The sequence below is a fragment of the Bidens hawaiensis genome, unplaced genomic scaffold (assembly GCF_021521415.1).
Source record: "Bidens hawaiensis isolate Kalapana, Puna unplaced genomic scaffold, B.hawaiensis_p1.1 tig00038989_1, whole genome shotgun sequence".
Classification (NCBI taxonomy): Eukaryota; Viridiplantae; Streptophyta; class Magnoliopsida; order Asterales; family Asteraceae; genus Bidens; species Bidens hawaiensis.
Window position 1 is genome coordinate 46,688 of NW_027505582.1, and position 19,855 is coordinate 66,542.

A 19,855-nucleotide genomic window follows, 5' to 3' on the forward strand; every position below is an offset into this window, starting at 1 on the left:
AAATGTGTAGGGTCACGCTTAAGAACATTCAATAATTTGACATTAGAATCTAAATTCAAAATGGATATGATGTTTGCTCGGAGAATGAAGAGAAGCGGAGATGCTACGAATTTCCTTAATTTCTTCAAATAAAGAATATCAACAATTCTTCCAAATAATAAAGAATTTCAACCAAAAACATTGACCCGCACTTAGACATAACACCTGTTGACCAGTTACTCACCAATCCATCTTTAGAAATGTACCAAACTTCACATAAAAGATAAAGAAGTCGCTACAATTACAATAACAAAGAGAACTCGCTTATCACACGACATAGTGACATACTACTACATTTAACTAGAAAGCCGCTCTTTACCATGAGATGAAAGATAGACAATAAATGTTTAGGCCAAGAGGAATAATCCTGAATGGATTACTAGAAATAGAAGGATGACTCCATAGTAATGTTTCTTGTTATGTTCCATATTAACTGTACTACTCACACATCTTTTGTGTAGTTCAACAAATTCGGACTCACGTAAATAAATACTAATAATAACAATACATACCTTATCAAACCAATGCTTGGTGATGGTTTGAAATTCAAACATCTTAATCATCCAATCAAATTCTATCTCATTTCATTCTCACTCCTTCTTTCTCTAACACACACCTTACAAACCATATTGAAATTCCAAACCCTTTTCACTCTCTCTCCTCCTCTCTCTCTTCCACCTAGGAGCCACCTAGGATTCAAACCTCCTAACAACACACCATTGAATATGCCCTTATGAGTGTAACAACAATAGTAACTAGATGTTTATTTGTTTAAATGGTGGAGAAATAAAGGCATACATATGGGAACTGTATATTTTCCAAAGTAGTTTTCACTAGCAATCTCGTATAATGCTCGTATGCTTTTTGGCCCGTTAAAAGGGTCCGGTGCGGTCCTGACTTGCTAGGTTTCAGTGTCCGGGAAGACCCATCTCGTGTGTTAATCACAATCCTTGGTTCTCTCCCATATTGATTTGACCAACTGGTATTTTAATGAGTATCAAACCTTAACTGCTAGCTGTTAATTGTTAAAAGGCGGCGTGCCAGATAGGCTTGTAAACAAACCAAACGTTTAGTGAACCATTCGACGGAATGTTAGTAACATGAACAAAGTATTTTGTTCATTTAGCTATGAACATGAAAGCATGCCTTCTTCATTCATTTATATCTCTTTATGTTCGTTCATTTAAATTCATTTATGTCCGTTAGTATACGTTTGTTGATATATTCATTTAAACTTTTTAGGCTCAGTGTAGGTTAGTCTAATTTTAATAATTTTTTAATTCTCATGCATTGTTGCTCATGTTCAGCTTTAATTAGTTTTAGCTCAGTGTTCGTTCATCGAAAAAAAAAAGGCATGTATCTCGGGAAAAAAAAGTATGTAATAGTCGCCCTATCTATATTAATTAAATTAATAAATATATGAAAAAGAATAGGGATGATGTTGTTCCTATTTGGTTCACAAAGTAACTCATACAAGGTAGTGGAGGGCAACGTCCCTGGTTTCATAGTTTCTCGACACTACAATGGGCAATGCCTGGGTTTAGAAACATCGTAGCGGTATTTAGGCATCGTAAGTGTGATGTGGATATGTGTTCATGTTTTATTCTTTATTTTTACTTTTTTTTTTACTAAAAATTAATGTTTATTTTAAATTTTGTCTCTCTTAGAAAAACCCTTTGCATCTCATTTTTTATGTTTCTCTCTCTATTTAATTAAATAATATAAATTTAATCACTTTTTACAATTATTTCTCTATCTTTCACTGATAAAAAATTATATCGAGTTAATAGCAAGTTAGTAAATATAAGAAATCACTATTCAAACTATATAATTTTATTCAAACTATATAATTTTATGTATAAGAAAAAGGGATTAGTTATAAAGAATAAGAATAGAATGAAGTGAGTTTTTTTATGTATAACATGTATTTTAAAGAGATGAAATATTATAAAGAATGTGATTTTAATACTTTAATGTAGCGTTTGATATGCATGAATGACATGAGGTTTGAAATGATTCATTGTGTGTGAATGTAAAAAGTGGTGTTTGGTTGTTGGAATAGAATTATCTATTACACATAGAATCTCATTCTACTAAAACTATTCATTCTCACCTCTCTTCTTTTTTTTATTTCATTGCTCCTTCACCCTACTTTCTCAACAACACCACCACCTAACAACAACCACCACCGCCACCGTGCTACCACCTTACCACCAGCGCTACCACCACACCGTCGTCGTAACCACCGCAACCATTGTCAACGCTGCCGCTTAACCATCACCACCACCACCACTAACGATGCCTAACCACCACCACCAGACCGCCACCACCGTCGACGCCACCCTACCATCACTACCAATGCTACTATCTCTTGACAACCACCACCACAACGACCGCCCCTGTCACTTGACCGCCACCACCACCATTTTTGTCGCCAGAGCTACTATCGTCGTCATTGCAGTTTTTTTATTATTATTTTGGTAAAAAACAATTATTTTGAGATAGAAGTGTTTTTATTATTTATATTCCATTTCTACAATTTTTTTTGGATACCAAACAACATAAAGTAATAATTAATTAATTTTATTTCCACAGGTTAACCAAACAAGACAAAGAACGGTAATCAGGCCCCGTTTTGGGCCTATGCAGCTGCACAGGGCCCATGATTTTTCTAAACAATAGCTAACAATAGGGATGTTCACGAACCGAGCCGAACCGAGCGTGCGTATGCTCGAACTCAGCTCGTATTGAAACCAAGCGGCTTGGTACGGTTCAAATATAGGGAAACGAGCAGAAAAGTCTTGCTCGAACTCGTTTGGTTTACAAGCGAGTGGCTCGGTTCGGCTCGGTTTTGCACATTCACAATTTCAGAAAAAATGGCGACTTCCGTCTTCCACCGATTTCATACCTTGTTCGAAGACGTGGCCTGACCACAATCAGCGTTGTCATTGCTGCAACTTGAGGGATATGTGGAACCGAAGTTCCATTAGCCAATAAGCATTCATAAGTGTCATATCTTTGTCATTCTTGTACTTGTTCAATGCTGGATTGAAACAATCAATCTCTAATTAGGTTGAAGAATTTCTAGGATTTTTTGGGAGTGGGAGTCGTAAGTGATGGTAGGTGGATGAGTGGGTGGGAAAACCCATATAGGATAGCACATATTTAGAGACCAAAAGAAAACTCTTTTAAAAACAAAGGACTAAATATGTAATATGTATGATGCATACAATTCATTTGAATTTAAATAAAAGATAACTATATAATTAATTATATATTTATACATATATAATTGTATATAAAATAATAAAATATTCCAGTCGAACCGAACCAAGCGGACTTTTGCTCGTTGCTTGGTTCACTTGCAAACCAAACCGAGCAGAGCGGATCGTTTACAATCGAGCGAAAAAACGAACGAGCAATTTCCGAGCGAGTGGCGAGCGAGTTCGAGCGACGAGCGGTTTGGACGGCTCTAGCTAACAACTCCAAAAGCCTAATAAAAAAAGCCCAGTTAACTAATAAACACAAGTAAGAACTTTATAAAGGCATGACCCAAATTTAAAATATTTTGAAGCTTGACCCACATTGAATGCTTTACCAATTTTAAAAAGCTTAATCGGTATTTATTCAAACCATTTATTACTTTAACTAGCCTTTGAACACGTGTATTACACGGGATTTGTCAAATAACAAAAATATATAAGTTCTGTTATTTAAAAAATAACAAATATAAAAGTAAAAATAGATTAAATAAATCAGGTATGATATTTTAAATGTGATTCTTAAAATATTTCTTATATTTGAAATTGTGTGTAGCTTAGCATACCATATAATAAATATAAAAGATTCATTGATGTTGATAAACCGAGTTGCTATAAATGCAAGGTCCTACACGGGCCTTTGAGGCTATATTAGTTTTTATCGACGTACCATTTTTTAAAATGAGTCTTACATATTCAATGATTATCTCAGGTCAAATCAGAACGAAACATGTGATACAATTGTAGTCTAAAATGCGACAAACACAATCTGGTAATAGAATTGCATGTCCAAAAGATGTCTTCACATTAAGTGCAACATGTGATACAAATTTTGTATACAAAGAAGTATTTCAAATTTGTAATCATCATTTTAAGGTCTCATTGAATATGTAAATTAATGTATTAGACAAAGTAAACGATTTATGAATTATAAATTTTTCTCGTTTCACGACTTATAAAATATATCTTTTTCATGTTTCACCACGTGTACTACACATGATGGATAATATGAACTTAATGTAAATTTTCGTATAACAATGTTTAAAAGATAATGATCTAGAGTATAATGTTATCAGATTACATATATGCGCACCTAAATATATACTTTCTACAATGTTGAAAAACCACAACCAAACCAGTAATTGATTTCATTTAGCATCAACTCATCTTGAATGGTGATTATAAATGTGGCATCTATACATCTTTAAATAATTAATAAAATCCATTTAACTATGTTATAATCCAACCGATAAAATGGTTTTGACTAATGGATAATTAGGATGAATGAGATGAGAGATTAGATAGTATGATGAAAAATTATACTCAAAGTGAATGTAGGCTTGACACATACGCATCAACATTTTCTTTTATTAGTAGAGTAACATAAGATTTGTTTTGTTGAAATTGATTATGTAATCAATGTTTATAAAATAACCCCCCCCCACCCCGAAATTTGACAGTTTCCAAAAATCAAAGTATTCGGATATATAACTTTTTAGCAAAAATCCGAATTACACGACTCTAATTATTTTAGGTATAACTGATCATGATTTCAATGTCTAAAAGTTTTTATAGAATTACTACATTTAGAAAATCAAATAAAGATACAAAATTAATAATCACATTAATTGAAAATTTGAATTAAATAGCATAATTAAAATTTTATATATATGAAGTGAAAAGTCTTGCATAATTCAAACTGAATTTACGAGTCATTATTCTTAAAACATTTGTTGACATCTTTAACAAAAAGTAAGATATACATTGAGCAAAATTATATTTTAGGTTTTAGATTGTTGCTAATAGTCATTAATGTGTGCATTATATCTTGAGATGTAACTCGTGGGTCAAAGTTTCAAACCATTTTCACCAATGACCCATGGATAGCATGGATTAAGGAGAAAAGAGATTAGAAGATTAGTAAGGATTTTAATCTAGGAATGAATGTGGTTATGACACATAGGCATCATTATTTTTGTTTATTAGTATAGTAAGATAAGATTTCTTTTTAAATATAAGTTATATATACTGTTTAAAATTATTATCGTAAACTATGTTTTCTACAAAAATAAATATTTGGCTATGTCCAACTATTTTAATCAAATAGTTACAGAATTTTATAAAATTTATATACTACTAGTAGTAACGTTATGAAATATATGTTTCTCAAATTAAATAATCAAGATAATTATTTTTGTTAAAGTTTATTATTTTTGTTAAAGTCTCGTAAATTTTATAATTGTTTTTAATAAATGAATGGTTCATTATGTAAATAAGAAACTCATATTTCATTCTTTTCGTTACGTCTTTTATAAATAAATAAAAAACTATATATCAGATTGACTATATGTTAAAAATAACTGGTAGAACTATTTTTTTAAATATGGTTTTGAATGATGATAAAAATTACCATTATTTATATTTAAATTGAAATGATTCAAAATATTCTAGCTTAAATCCAAAACCTCTGACGTGAGACAAGATCTCACGATTCCTGTAACCATAAAAAAAATATTTTGCTATGATAATGTTGTTTTGTATATAATGTGTTATTAACCTTACCGTTAAATTATTGATACACGCGCGTGCGCACACACGTGTGTAGTTTGAGTGTGTATATCGGGGCCCATCTTTTTTACTCGCATGGGGTCTACAGTGACCTACGCATTCTTAGAGACGGCTCTGACGGTAATGATCCATTTCATTCTCTTATTTATTCCATTCCACTTTCATTCTATTACCTCCAACCAAGCATACCCTAATGTGCTTAAAAGTGAGTGCTTCAAGCAATGTGTTCGGCACAAATAAATAGTGGTTTTCAGACTGACATGGAGCTTAGATGGGCTGGCTATAAGCCATTTATTTATGTATTAGACCAATTTAGATAGTTAAACCTGTTTAGACCAAACATGTTATTATGTTAAAACCTTTTTTTCCTTCTAGTGACAGTTCATTACTTGTAAATGAATCTATTAATACCCTGATCCACCAATCTGACAATTAAAGGTGCACAAAAAGTCAGGTCCGGACCCGGGGGTCGGGACCCGGAACCAGTTCCTACTCGTGCCCGACCCGCAGGTAGAACCAGGTATAGGATTTCTCCTCGGAGCCGTACCCGGAACCGAGCCGGAACCAGCAGAACCGGAACCGGAAATACACGGTCATAACCCAAAGAAACCGGTCAAATACACAGAACCGGTTCTTACCCGGTTCCGGGTTAAAAAATACTGGCAATTTGTGCACGTCTACTGATAATGTAAAAATACAACTGCACGTTTTGGTTTGTTTAACCTATAATGAAAGTAAAACTGATGGTTTTGGTTAAAAAAAATGAAAAGTAATAAGGTATAAAAATTGCAAGGCTCAAAGCTAATTGCTTTGTTTCAAGATCTTTACCACAATTGCCAGTTATAATCTCAAATATCTAGCATAAACATGAATCTCAAAATTCCAACAACATTCTCTAATAAAACAAGTAAAAAGTCTCAAAATCCGCAACAAGCAAAATCATCGGGCTGCTTGTGCCTGAGCATGTTCCAAAAGCTGACTAACTAACTTGTATGTGCGACCCGACAGTCCTTTTGTGTGGTCAATAAGTTGCTCATACCTGCCAAAAGAAAGTCAACAAAGGTTGACCCGATTAAGTTGCTGTATTAAAATGGATTAAATGACACCTCTACTTCAAGATAATCCTTTAGCTAACATCATATTATAAAATTAATTCTTTGTACTTACACGTTAGGGTGATTGGGCTCCATAACAACAGTTCCAGTTTGGGTGTTGATTTTAGCGTCTAGCTTTGAAGTTCGAATGAGATTCAAAATCCACCTTTCAGCATCTTCATAGTTTAGGTTTAGTTTCTCAGCAAGCACCCTGCAAATTCATTAAACCAAACCATTAAACAAAATTCATAATTTTTCAAACCCCAAAAAAATACAAGGAATAAATATAATAAAAAAAGTATGTACCCCATGTCAATACGCTCATGTATTCTGCAGTAAGTCTCAAAGATAAACAAGCAAGCATTTTCAAGAAACTCATCCTTCAATGGCACAACTGTATAGTTGCTTTCTTCAACCCGTTTGCCCAAAAACGGATCGTTCAGTATCACCTGTATGCACATTTTTGTTTTAAAAACAAAATCTTTCATGCATATATAATAAAGAAAAAAAACAAGCAAAAGCAGCTTACATCTTCACACTCCTTCATCTTCTTTTGAGCACCATCAAAGTCAAAATTGACATAAACGCAAGCCAAAAACTCGGTAATTGGGTCCGAAAACGAGTGCTGTTCTTGCTGAATAACTTTAATGAATTCTTTGAACTGAGGCCTTCTTTTCTTGTTAACAATGAATGCAGTTGCAAGGTAACGCAAGAGATGTTGAGCGTTTGATTGAATGGCATTTAGATACCTAAAAAACACATTTCATAAGTAAACAAATAAAACTTGGTGTCAAAATAATAGGAGGGCCATATTGTCCTGATTAAATAAATCAATGATTTGTGTTCTGCCATTATCATGGTTGAAGAAGATGAATAAACTCCAATGCATCAACCAAATCCTACTTTGAACTTGATTCAATGAGGATGCAAAGTTCTGAAAGAAAATACTTCTCATTAAATTACTTAAAAGAAAGTAAACTAATCATAAAATTATAAGTGTAAACAAGCCAAACCGTGTCTTACACAAATTTGGCTCACAAAAAGCTTAAATTGAGCCAAGCTATTAGAACCTCGAGCCCAAGCTCGAGCCTAAAAATAAGCTTGCTTAATAAACAAGCCTGAGCTTCACTTTTCGAGCTCAAGTTTACTCACGAGCATAAACGAGCCCATGATTAAAATAATTATTATCTAATAAGCATATTACATGTTTATTTCATAACTATTAATATTATTATTTATTATGTAAAAAATTATGATAAAAGTAACTAAATAATATATATTATTAAAACAAGCCAAACTCAAGAGTCAAGCCTAGTCAAGCTCTCTGTGAATTAAACAAGCCAAGCTCAAGCCTAGTCAAGCTCTCTGTGAGTTAAACAAGCCGAGCTCAGGCCCGGCTTGTTTGCACCCCTACAAGAAATTAATAAAATAATATGAATAAAAGAGACCTTGGAGTCTATAATTTCCTTCAAACGATTAAGTTCTTCAAGAGCAATATCCCAGTTTTGCATGAGTATTTCAGCTGCTAGCTTTCCCCACAAGGCACTCAGACTCCTTTCAGCATTGGTGCACAATGCTCGGTACTGATACAAGTAATCAGCTGCTCCTGAGTAGTTACCGCACTCAAACTGAAACTTTGCATACTGATATAGTGCTTCTATCTGCTCTGGACCAATCTGTTAAAACATAAAAAAGTTAGGAAAACAAAGTCATGTAATCAAGATAAAACAATGATGATTATGAAGTACCTGATAACGTTCAGTTAGCATCTGGAGGTTATACTGTTTGTTTGTCAGCCCTCAACTCCTGAAATGCATTTGGATTTTGCAAAAATGTGACCAATGGTGCTGCTGCTTCTTCCAAAGACTTCAATCTTGCAACTACCTCTACTCTCCTATCCACCATAGACACACACCACCACAAGCAATAGATCGAAAAGTAGGTATGGGATGGGAACGTCTTCGGTGTGGTAGAGAGACTTGTGAATATCCATGGCGTAATCAACCATATTGGTGTTGTTGAGGAGCTCTATCTTGGCCTTGAGGATTTGGTCGTTGGGGTAAACCTCCCGTTCCTGGGTGAATTCCAGCAGCGGAAACACCAGATGCCTGTCCAGATTCGGGGCTATGCGAGGCGTCAGGTCGTATTTAGACATCGCCATTAGTAAACAAGATGAAGATGATGAACAAAGATGTGTTTATTATTATTATTATTGTAACAGGAGGGCTGTTTGGTTTTCTTTCTTTCAGCTAGGGTTTTTTCTTTTCTTTTCTTTTATGCGCTTATTCTTTCCTTATCTTCCACTTTCGGTCCTTTGCCTTCTTTACTATCACAGCATACACCCAAACATATCTTCAATTTCATTTTCTATCTAACTCATTTTTGATCTTGATAACTAAATCTTGATGACTTGTTACTTGTATAATACGTTCTTACAGCCATTGCAAAACATGACATAACATGTTATCTATAAAAAAACCAAAGAATTTTTAAATCTTTAACAAAGAGCATATATATATATATATATATATATATATATATAACACCGCGTAAATAACCCTAGAAGAAATGTGCAAAATATACTAATTTTACAAGTCTAAGGACTAAAATGAAAATTCTGAAAATATTGACTTATCGCGATACGCGACGGAGAAGTGGTTACACCCATCGTGTATAACGATGGACTTGCACATGCACATAAAGGATTTGGTTGATCAACCAAATCCTTGTAATATGAAAACATATTTTGTAAACGAATACTTTGGTATTTAATTCCCAAGTAAATTTTCAATGTAAATTAATATTATATTCGAACCTAAAAGTTTTCCGCTAAAATTAACCCATAACTCTGATATAATTACAAAACATGTACCAATTTGTGGTCACGCGCCTAAGCCCTAAGTCGGGGTGTGAAAATATAAGAAAAAAAGTTGAATAACCATCAATACATTTGAAGTGGCCACATATAATAAGCAATGGTAAAGCCTTTGTGTTTGTCCCAAAACATTGTTGTTGCTGAGTGGATCTATTCTTTATCGAGCCGATAGCACTGACGAGCTTTACCTATTCACTTCATCACTAAGCTATTCAGTTTATGTCACCACAACTAACCAATGGCATAACCAACTCAAGCATCCTGGTAACCTACTTAAGGATTTAGTTCGTGCTCATTTGTCAATTCCTTGTAATAATAAGAATTGTAATAAGAATACAGTTTTTTGCACCATTTGATGTTAATACATTTTGATCTTTGGGTCTCGCCCATTTTGATTTAATAATGCAATGAAGGTTCAAGTGGTATCACGGCCCTTCAAATGGAAATAAAATCCCTGTGACAATGAAAAAGTTAGAACAAAATAGAAAGTTAAAAGGGCCCAACCGGGTTCGAACCGGTGACCTATTGATCTGCAGTCAATTGCTCTACCACTGAGCTATGGACCCCTTTTTTGTTTTCTATTTGAACGGTTTTATTTTATACTAAGTAATATTATTATTATTATGTCTTAATAATCCAAATATACTTGACACCAGGATCATTGTGCTAACCACTCAAGTCAACTAGTTAAACCACTTGAATCAAATGACTAAGTAATATTATTATTATTATGTCTTAATAATCCAAATATACTTGACCCCAGGATCATTGTGCTAACCACTCAAGTCAACTAGTTAAACCACTTGAATCAAATGACTAAGTAATATTATTATTATGTCTTAATAATCCAAATATACTTGACACCAGGATCATTGTGCTAACCACTCAAGTCAACTAGTTAAACCACTTGAATCAAATGACTAAGTAATATTATTATTATTATGTCTTAATAATCCAAATATACTTGACCCCAGGATCATTGTGCTAACCACTCAAGTCAACTAGTTAAACCACTTGAATCAAATGACTAAGTAATATTATTATTATGTCTTAATAATCCAAATATACTTGACACCAGGATCATTGTGCTAACCACTCAAGTCAACTAGTTAAACCACTTGAATCAAATGACTAAGTAATATTATTATTATTATGTCTTAATAATCCAAATATACTTGACACCAGGATCATTGTGCTAACCACTCAAGTCAACTAGTTAAACCACTTGAATCAAATGACTAAGTAATATTATTATTATTATGTCTTAATAATCCAAATATACTTGACACCAGGATCATTGTGCTAACCACTCAAGTCAACTAGTTAAACCACTTGAATCAAATGACTAAGTAATATTAATATTATTATGTCTTAATAATCCAAATATACTTGACACCAGGATCATTGTGCTAACCACTCAAGTCAACTAGTTAAACCACTTGAATCCAATGAATTGAGATGGTGATATCATTGTGTATGGAATCAATCGATAAAATGGAAATGAAGAGAAAGGGATGCACCTCGGTAAATTCAGTTTGATTTTACTGTTTATTATGAACACGAAATCAGCCTCAGCAAGCAACAGTTCTCGTGTTTGGTTCTGCTATACAATGAATGGAAATGGATGTTAATTACCTAATGTATATTTCTCAGCCACTAACCAACAATGTACCTATCCTATTCTTAAAATATTTATACACGCATTCAACACGTAACTTCAAATGTTTCTAATAGGAAAAAAGTTCAAATTCAATCTCAAGTATTTGCTTGATGAAACTCTTAAATTCAACCCGACTTTTAATTATAACACTGGGATGCAGATTCTAATTTTGGAAACATATTCTATCAAATTGCCATAAGAGCAAAATGTAAATACCTAATACAGTAACACTATGTATATATCATGCCAAATAAAGACTAGATATAATCGTAAAGCTGAGTGAGTTGATATTGACACCTTTACTTCCAGCATTCGGAATGCTGGACACATTATACCCCCCCCCCCCCCAACAACATAAAAATATCCATTTCTGTCCTTAGCTACACTTATCACAAAATCATATCAAGTGTACATCTTAAAATTCTTGTGCATTTTGTAAGGGTAGAATTCAATTCTAGCTGTTATTATTAGATAATGCATAATCTGTACATTCCTAAAACCGTCTTCTTTTTTCCTACACTTAACGGTCCTTATTTTGGACGATGGGAGTACCGTTTGTTCCTTATAAATGATATCTTGGGTAACTGACAAAAGAGAACTTACTGAAGTATTGAGGCAATTGGGGTGCTTGGATTGATCCAAGTCTAAAAACTTAAACAAAAGGCTAAATGATATCTTGGGTAACTGACAAAAGAGAACTTACAGACTGAAGTATTGAGGCAATTGGGGTGCTTGGATTGATCCAAGTCTAAAAACTTAAACAAAAGGCTACTACTAGCATCATGGCAACAAATAACTAATTGACAATATAAATTTATATCATTAAGTATACTTGTGTAGGAGAACATAGTAATGGAGAAGGTAATAGCCGAAATAGGATTCGTTAGTGTTAACTGCATAACTAGTTAACTATCGGTATTTAATTTATATGAATTTTGTAATAGTCATAATGCTTACATTATTTTAAAGTTTTTTATGAATCAACTTTTTAATATTTTAATTTTAAGAAAACAGTATATAGCGCATGTTAGTTATCAAGAAAGACACTTCATATATTTTAAGAAAATTCAGTGTATTTTAATTCACAGCTACCTGTTAGTTGTATTTAGTTATAATTAGGGTTTTAGCCCATATAGTTGGCTAAAGCCCATGGGCCTTTTATGGGTCGATAGCTAGGGTTTATTTGTGTATAAATAGATGTAGTTGTTTATGTATTTCTCACACCTTCAAGTAATAAACATTACTTTCACTACAACCATCTTCTTTACATGGTATCAGAGCTACGGCTCTCGATCCAAACCCTAGCCGCGATCTGACCCGAACCCGAGTCTGACCAGCCGTCACCAGCAGCCTTCAGATCTGAAACAAGCTCCTACCTTGTTGTTCTGTCCTGTCACGAAATCTTTTTTTTTTTTTTTCGACCGTGAAACTACTGTTCACTGACGAGCACTGTTCACGCGGAATCACTGTTCACATGTACTGTTCATCGTGGGAATACTGTTCACGCAGGAAGTTACTGTTCACTGCCGGAATTTCTGTTCACTGCCTGAAAGTTACTGTTCACTGCCGGAATTACTGTTCGCTGCCGGGATTAACTGTTCGCTGCCGGGATTAACTGTTCACGACGAGTAACTGTTTACGCCGGAATTTGTTCCCGCCCTCCACCCGCACTTGTTACTGTTCACAGTCAATTTTCAGTTTCGTGTCACTATGGGCGAAAATACATACATGTATACATTTACTAAAGAGGAGCATGATCTTATTCAACGGTTTCTTACCTCCCAGTTGCCTCATCCTCAAACCAGCTCGGCACATTCAGGTAAACCTTCTAGCCTTGACTTGGTGATTGATTCTAGAGCCACACATCACATGACTGGGAATCGGGGTATTTTTTCTAGTCTTCAAAATGTTTCCCATGCACCGGTACGTCTTGCCGATGGATCTTCATGTCCCGTTCTCGGCATAGGATCCATCAGTAACTCGGAAAACCTAAAACTGTCTTCTATCCTATTTGTTCCTAAATTTCCTACTAGTCTTTGTTCAGTGAGTCAGATTACCAAACAAAACAACTGTTCTGTGACCTTTTACCCAACTCACTGCGTTTTTCATGAACTAGGAACAAATCGGGTAATTGGTACTGGTTTTGAATCAGGAGGTCTCTATCGTATATCCCCGTTTTCGCGTCCTGTAGCAAACTTATGTGATTCCGCTGTCAGGGAGGCTCACTGTCGGTTAGGTCATCCCTCTATAGCGTTTCTGAGGCAAATGCGACCAGATTTACCATTTTCGTCTTTTAATTTTCATTGTGAGTCGTGTCAACTTGGTAAACATACCAGGCGTCCCTATCCCCCTAGGGTGCCCAATCGAGTCAGTTCTTGTTTTGAACTGTTGCATTCTGATGTATGGGGTCCTTGCCCTATCAAATCTACGTTGGGTTTTGAATATTTTATTACCTTTATTGATGACTATTCTCGCACTACTTGGGTTTATTTGTTGAAATCTTGTAGTGAGGTATTTTCCATATTTCAAGAATTTAATGCTTATGTTCAAAACCAATTTAACACCACCATTAAAACTTTACGATCTGATAATGCTAAAGAATATTTTTCCACCGACTTTTCTTCATACTTAAAAACCAACGGCATTATTCATGAATCATCGTTTGCTTATACATCTCAACAAAATGGTGTGTCCGAACGCAAAAATCGTCACATATTGGATGTTGCTCGCACAATCATGATCCAATCACGTGTTCCTCATCGTTTTTGGGGAGATGCCGTTCTCACTGCCACATATCTGATTAACCGCATGCCCTCAACCGTTCTTCATGGTAAAACACCGTTTTCTGTACTATTTCCCAATGATGATCCATTTCCTCTCGCACCTAAAGTATTTGGTTGCGTCGCCTATGTTCATGACCATAGTCCAAAAACCATCAAACTTGATCCCCGAGCCATTCGTTGTGTCTTTCTTGGTTACTCACGGGTTCAAAAAGGGTATCGATGCTATAGCCCATCACTTCACCGATACTTTACCAGTGCCGATGTCACTTTTCACGAGTATCCTTACTTTCCCGAGTGTTCCACTCCTGTTTCTGACCCATTTCCCGACCTCGATATACCCGCATCTCCCTTCATCCCCACCATTCCTGTGTCAATTCCTTCTACCGATCCAATCTCTACTGATTCTGACCCACCGACAGAATCTCCGCCACTGCTTTTCACATATGCTAGGCGGGGTAGGGGTCAAACATCAGCGACTCTTGATTCACACCCTGGCCACGACCCCGAAATACCCTCCGATACTCCGTCTACATCTGAGCAATCCACACCTCTCACTAATACATCCTTACCCGATCCAACAACCTCTGATACACCCGTTTATGATCCTCCTGGTGCCCCACTTCCCGATATACCTATTTCCTTTCGCAAGGAACCCCGAAAATGTACTCGTTACCCAATTCAGGACTATGTTGCCTACACCCACCTATCTCCTGAATCTCATGCGTACACCACTACCCTTGATTCCTACCCGATTCCTAAAAATGTGACGAGCGCTCTCGCTCACCCAGGATGGAGACAGGCTATGGAAGATGAAATTGGGGCTCTAAAGTCCAATCATACATGGGATCTTGAAACACTTCCTAAAGGGAAGCGTATTGTTGGTTATCGTTGGGTGTTTACGGTTAAACTACACCCGGATGGCTCCTTACACCGCTTAAAGGCTCGGTTGGTTGCAAAAGGGTATTCTCAGGCATATGGCATTGATTACGATGAAACCTTCTCTCCGGTTGCTAAAATGCCATCTGTCCGTATTTGTATCGCTCTTGCTGCCATTAATCATTGGCCGCTCCACCAGCTTGATGTCAAGAACGCCTTTCTTAATGGTGTTCTTGAGGAGGAGGTATATATGGAGCAGCCCCCAGGGTTCGTTGTTGAGGAGGAGGCCTCGAAAGTTTGCAGACTACGTCGTTCTCTATATGGTCTTAAACAGTCTCCCAGGGCATGGTTTGGTCGATTCTCTAGTGTTATGGGATAGTTTGGGATGACTCGGAGTGCCTACGATCACTCTGTCTTCTTTAGACACCAGAAAGGAAAGAGGATTATCGTAGTTGTTTATGTGGATGACATTATAATCACAGGTGATGACGAGGTCGGGATTATCGAACTCAAGCAGTTTCTTCAGTCTCAGTTTCAGGTCAGCGACTTAGGTCGATTGAAGTATTTCTTTGGCATAGAAGTATCCCGCTCTCCACAAGGAATACTTCTCTCCCAACGAAAGTATGTTCTTGATATGTTAACTGAATGTGGCTTACTGGGTTGTAAACCTGTTGATACCCCAATGCTTCCTACAAAGAAACTCCTCCCAAATGAAGGAGATCCAATGAAAGATCCTGAGCGATACAGACGGTTGATTGGTAAACTTAATTATTTAACCGTCACACGACCGGATATCTCCTTTACTGTCAGTGTTCTGAGCCAATTTATGGCTACACCATACACCGGTCACTGGGATGCTGCCCTTCGTGTCTTAAGATATCTTAAGACCTCACCTGGCTTGGGTATATTATACTCCGATCAGGGTCATTGTCGTGTAGGTGCCTTCACGGAAGAAGGAGATGGTCGGATATCAGGGTTCTCGAATGCAGATTGGGCAGGTTGTCCGATTTCTCGACGATCTACCACCGGATATTGTGTGTTTGTTGGAGGAAATCTTGTATCATGGAAGAGTAAGAAGCAACACACGGTTTCCCGGTCGAGTGCCGAATCGGAGTATAGAGCCATGGCAGATGTAACATCAGAGATGACATGGGTTCGTCGTCTTCTCAGAGAGCTCGGGGTTGTTTCTAATGACTTGATGAGGTTATACTGTGATAGTCAGTCAGCCATTCACATAGCCAAGAATCAAGTATTTCATGAGAGGACAAAACATATGAGGTCGACTGCCACCTTATCAGAGATCGAGTAGTAGGCACACAAACTGATCCTCCTTCCATTCAACCAGTTCATGTGAAGACAAATTTTCAGCTAGCAGACATTCTAACTAAACCGCTCCGGAAAGCTCAGATAGATTTTATTTGTAACAAGTTGGGCATGATTAACATCTATGCTCCAACTTGAGGAGGAGTGTTAGTTGTATTTAGTTATAATTAGGGTTTTAGCCCATATAGTTGGCTAAAGCCCATGGGCCTTTTATGGGTCGATAGCTAGGGTTTATTTGTGTATAAATAGATGTAGTTGTTTATGTATTTCTCACACCTTCAAGTAATAAACATTACTTTCACTACAACCATCTTCTTTACACTACCTAATTTACCTCACAAAACCATTCATGCAAAATGTAGTTTGAAGTATAGAAAGAAAAAAACTACCAAAAAAGAGGTCCTACCGGGAGTCGAACCCAGGTCGCTGGATTCAAAGTCCAGAGTGCTAACCACTACACCATAGAACCAGATATGACACCTTTGCACTGTACTTAAATATGTAAATTGATTACAGTAAATGATACATACCTAAACAAATGCTTGTTTCCTCCGATGATTCCTTGCTGCTTTGGAACACTGATGCTTGTTTCCTGCGAAGAATCAACGATTTCTGTTTGATCAAACTTTGATGCATTGCTGCAACGATAATATATAACTGCAGTGATTCATTGCTAGGCAGATACGCATGTAACGAATATTGGATTTGATAACACCTCCTAAAAATATAGATTTTAACTAATTAGGTGGGTCGGAACCAGATAATATCGGACTGACACGTTATCGAGCATAACAAATCACAGGAACAGATAGCCGTACCTGAATACTACAGGGTCGGTTCTCACATATATAGATGGTCCGGGTCTTTGGTTCTCACGGGGTGGAACCAGAATTTGTACACTCCTATCTACTGCAGTGTCAAATAGCCCAAGATATACATACCTGCAACGTAAGCATTGTAATCTCAACAATGAAAATTAGGTTGCAGGCCAGCCTTCTCTCAAATTGAGATATTTAAAACAGGAAAAAATAACACATTTAGGTTCCATAAAGGAACAACAGTAGTAGATTCACCATTGGATAACATTCCACAAAATACCCCTTTCAATGCTTCCGTTGCTGATATTCTTTAAAGAGTCTTTATCAAATGCTTATCCTCACCCGCCCACCACATCCTTACCATGCTGCACTGATTATCCCAGTTTTTAAACTTTTTTAGTGATGTGGTGGTCGTAATTGTGCGTGTAATGGAAGTGGCAGAGGTTGTAGTGCGGTGGTAGGGTGCGCCTAATGGGCCAATCACGCATAGACCCAGATATAATTATGTTTGAATGGGTTGATTTTATTGGATTGCTTATTGGACCATTGGATCATTTATGTTGATCCATGGGGTCACATAAATAAACTGGATCACTTCCAAATATGATCCACTGACACGCCTAGGCCTACTTAACATACAAAACTGAGTGACATCATTCATTGAAGACCCTATATGTAAAAAGATAGCGTGCAGTCCTAGTAACTCTGCCATTGTCCGAAGTAAAAAAAAAAAACCTCAAGGCGATTTCATTGAAGCTCATTTTGTCGGTCTTGTCCACTTGTCCCTCTAATTCCATCTTTGCATTCCCCTTTCTCCAACTCAAGACGTCAAGGTGATTTCACCGAAGTTCATTCTATCGATCTTGTCCCTCTAATTCCATCTTTGCCTCTCTAATTCCATCTCTGCATTCCCTGTTCTCGATTAAATTTTCTCCCGATCTAAAGGTAGATAATCGATCTCTTAATTTCAAGGAAAGAGGCGTGTTCTTGATTAAATTTTCATCCAATCTAAACATTAAAAGTCGATCTCTTAACTAAGAGTTTACTTTTATGGACTAGATTGCTGTTTTTTATACTTTATGCTTGTTGTATATGTTCGTTTTTACAAGTAAAATTGAGAACAAGGTGCATATGAAATCGGGAAAGTACAATCGTAGAGTTTTAAATCTACTACAGTAAACCGATCACAGTCAAATTTAGGGGATAATGTAACTTAATATTAAATTAGGGTTTATAATGTAAAATGAAATTGGGGATCCATGATGTTAAAGTTTAAATGTTTAATTAAGAATTTACTATTTTGGAATGATGTTTGATTTAAAGTTTGGTAAATGCTTTACTCGTTTGAATTATGCATTGCACCTATAGTAAGAGCATAATGTATGAGATTGTAACATTAAGATCTACTTTGAACTGAAATAGTTAGGAACAATGTTAGGACTAATTATGTCAAAGTTAAACTAGGATTTGTAAATGATCAAGCTTTATTTATTATATCTTGATGGCGAATCAACACCTTTACTAACTTGTATTATATACACTTAAGTAACCATACTAAGAGAAACCATCTTTTGGGGTACATTTGCACCTTACTACATTATGAAGTAGTGATATGGCACGACAACGGAACCAACGAGTACATGCCAAGCGTGACGGTGCTCAGGGCCCACCAGGTTTATTTATGCAACTTACTTACAACTACTTATATCCTTTATCAATATATCCTGCTTATATAATAAGTTCATACAATTCTCATGTGGCTACACGAGGAAGGAGCCATTCTGAAGGAGAGTACGGGAATCCTCCTACGGTCCCTCGACCTATAAAAGTTAGCAGAACACAGTAAGTACTATGTTAATCATTTTAACTAGAGGTAACCAGATGGGCGGGTTGGCTTTGAACTGTTTTTGACTTACTTAGGCACCATTAATTGCTCCATGATTTAAACTCTATCATCTTGTGAATGCAGTATTCTAGATAACACTGCCACCAAGACGCTACTGGCTATAATGCGCGCTAAGTGGCCTATAGGAACTTTTACGTTAAAAAGGGCACCTGAAACCTTTTGGCCCTCTATCATCACCGAATTCCGAGTAAACACATTGTCCTTAAAAAAATTTACATTTATCATCGACTAACAATACTTAACCTAATATTATACTTATTGAAGACAATTGGATCAAAACCACAAATCAAGAACAAGAGAAAACAAAACAGACAGCCCGATTCTTATTGCTTGAAAGAAAGCAAACAAAAGTATTTTTGTGTTTGTGTTGATTACAATGCTGCAGGACTGCCCCTTTTATATTAGGTAGGCTAGGTAACTAAGAAAGGAAATTTGCTAAAAATAAGACACAAAATTATTCAGCCATAAAGACTAAATAATAACAGAACCTAATCTTGCTCCTAGGATCACTCCTCCTAGAATTACTCTTTATTGACCCATGATTTATTCAATTTATTCTTTTTATTCAAGATTAACTAACAATCTCCCCTTTAATCTTGAATAATCTTCATTCCCAACAGCTCTTTCATTTCAGCAAATTGTTGCCTTGGCAA

The 19,855-nt window shown here is 36.0% G+C and overlaps 2 non-coding genes and 1 pseudogene across 3 annotated transcripts; all 3 read right to left on the bottom strand.

Annotated features, from left to right (window-relative positions):
- Positions 1–6,569: 6,569 nt before the first annotated feature.
- Positions 6,570–9,192, bottom strand: LOC143614084 (eukaryotic translation initiation factor 3 subunit E-like; annotated as a pseudogene). Its single transcript, XR_013150240.1, has 7 exons — positions 8,912–9,192; positions 8,710–8,871; positions 8,410–8,637; positions 7,491–7,895; positions 7,268–7,410; positions 7,035–7,172; positions 6,570–6,906 (listed from the first exon to the last, which is right to left on the bottom strand). The product of XR_013150240.1 is annotated as a eukaryotic translation initiation factor 3 subunit E-like (transcript).
- Positions 9,193–10,330: 1,138 nt separating this feature from the next.
- TRNAC-GCA (transfer RNA cysteine (anticodon GCA)) lies at positions 10,331–10,402 on the bottom strand. The gene has a single exon. It is a non-coding gene; the product is annotated as a tRNA-Cys (tRNA).
- Positions 10,403–16,875: 6,473 nt separating this feature from the next.
- TRNAQ-UUG (transfer RNA glutamine (anticodon UUG)) lies at positions 16,876–16,947 on the bottom strand. Its single transcript has one exon. It is a non-coding gene; the product is annotated as a tRNA-Gln (tRNA).
- Positions 16,948–19,855: the final 2,908 nt, after the last annotated feature.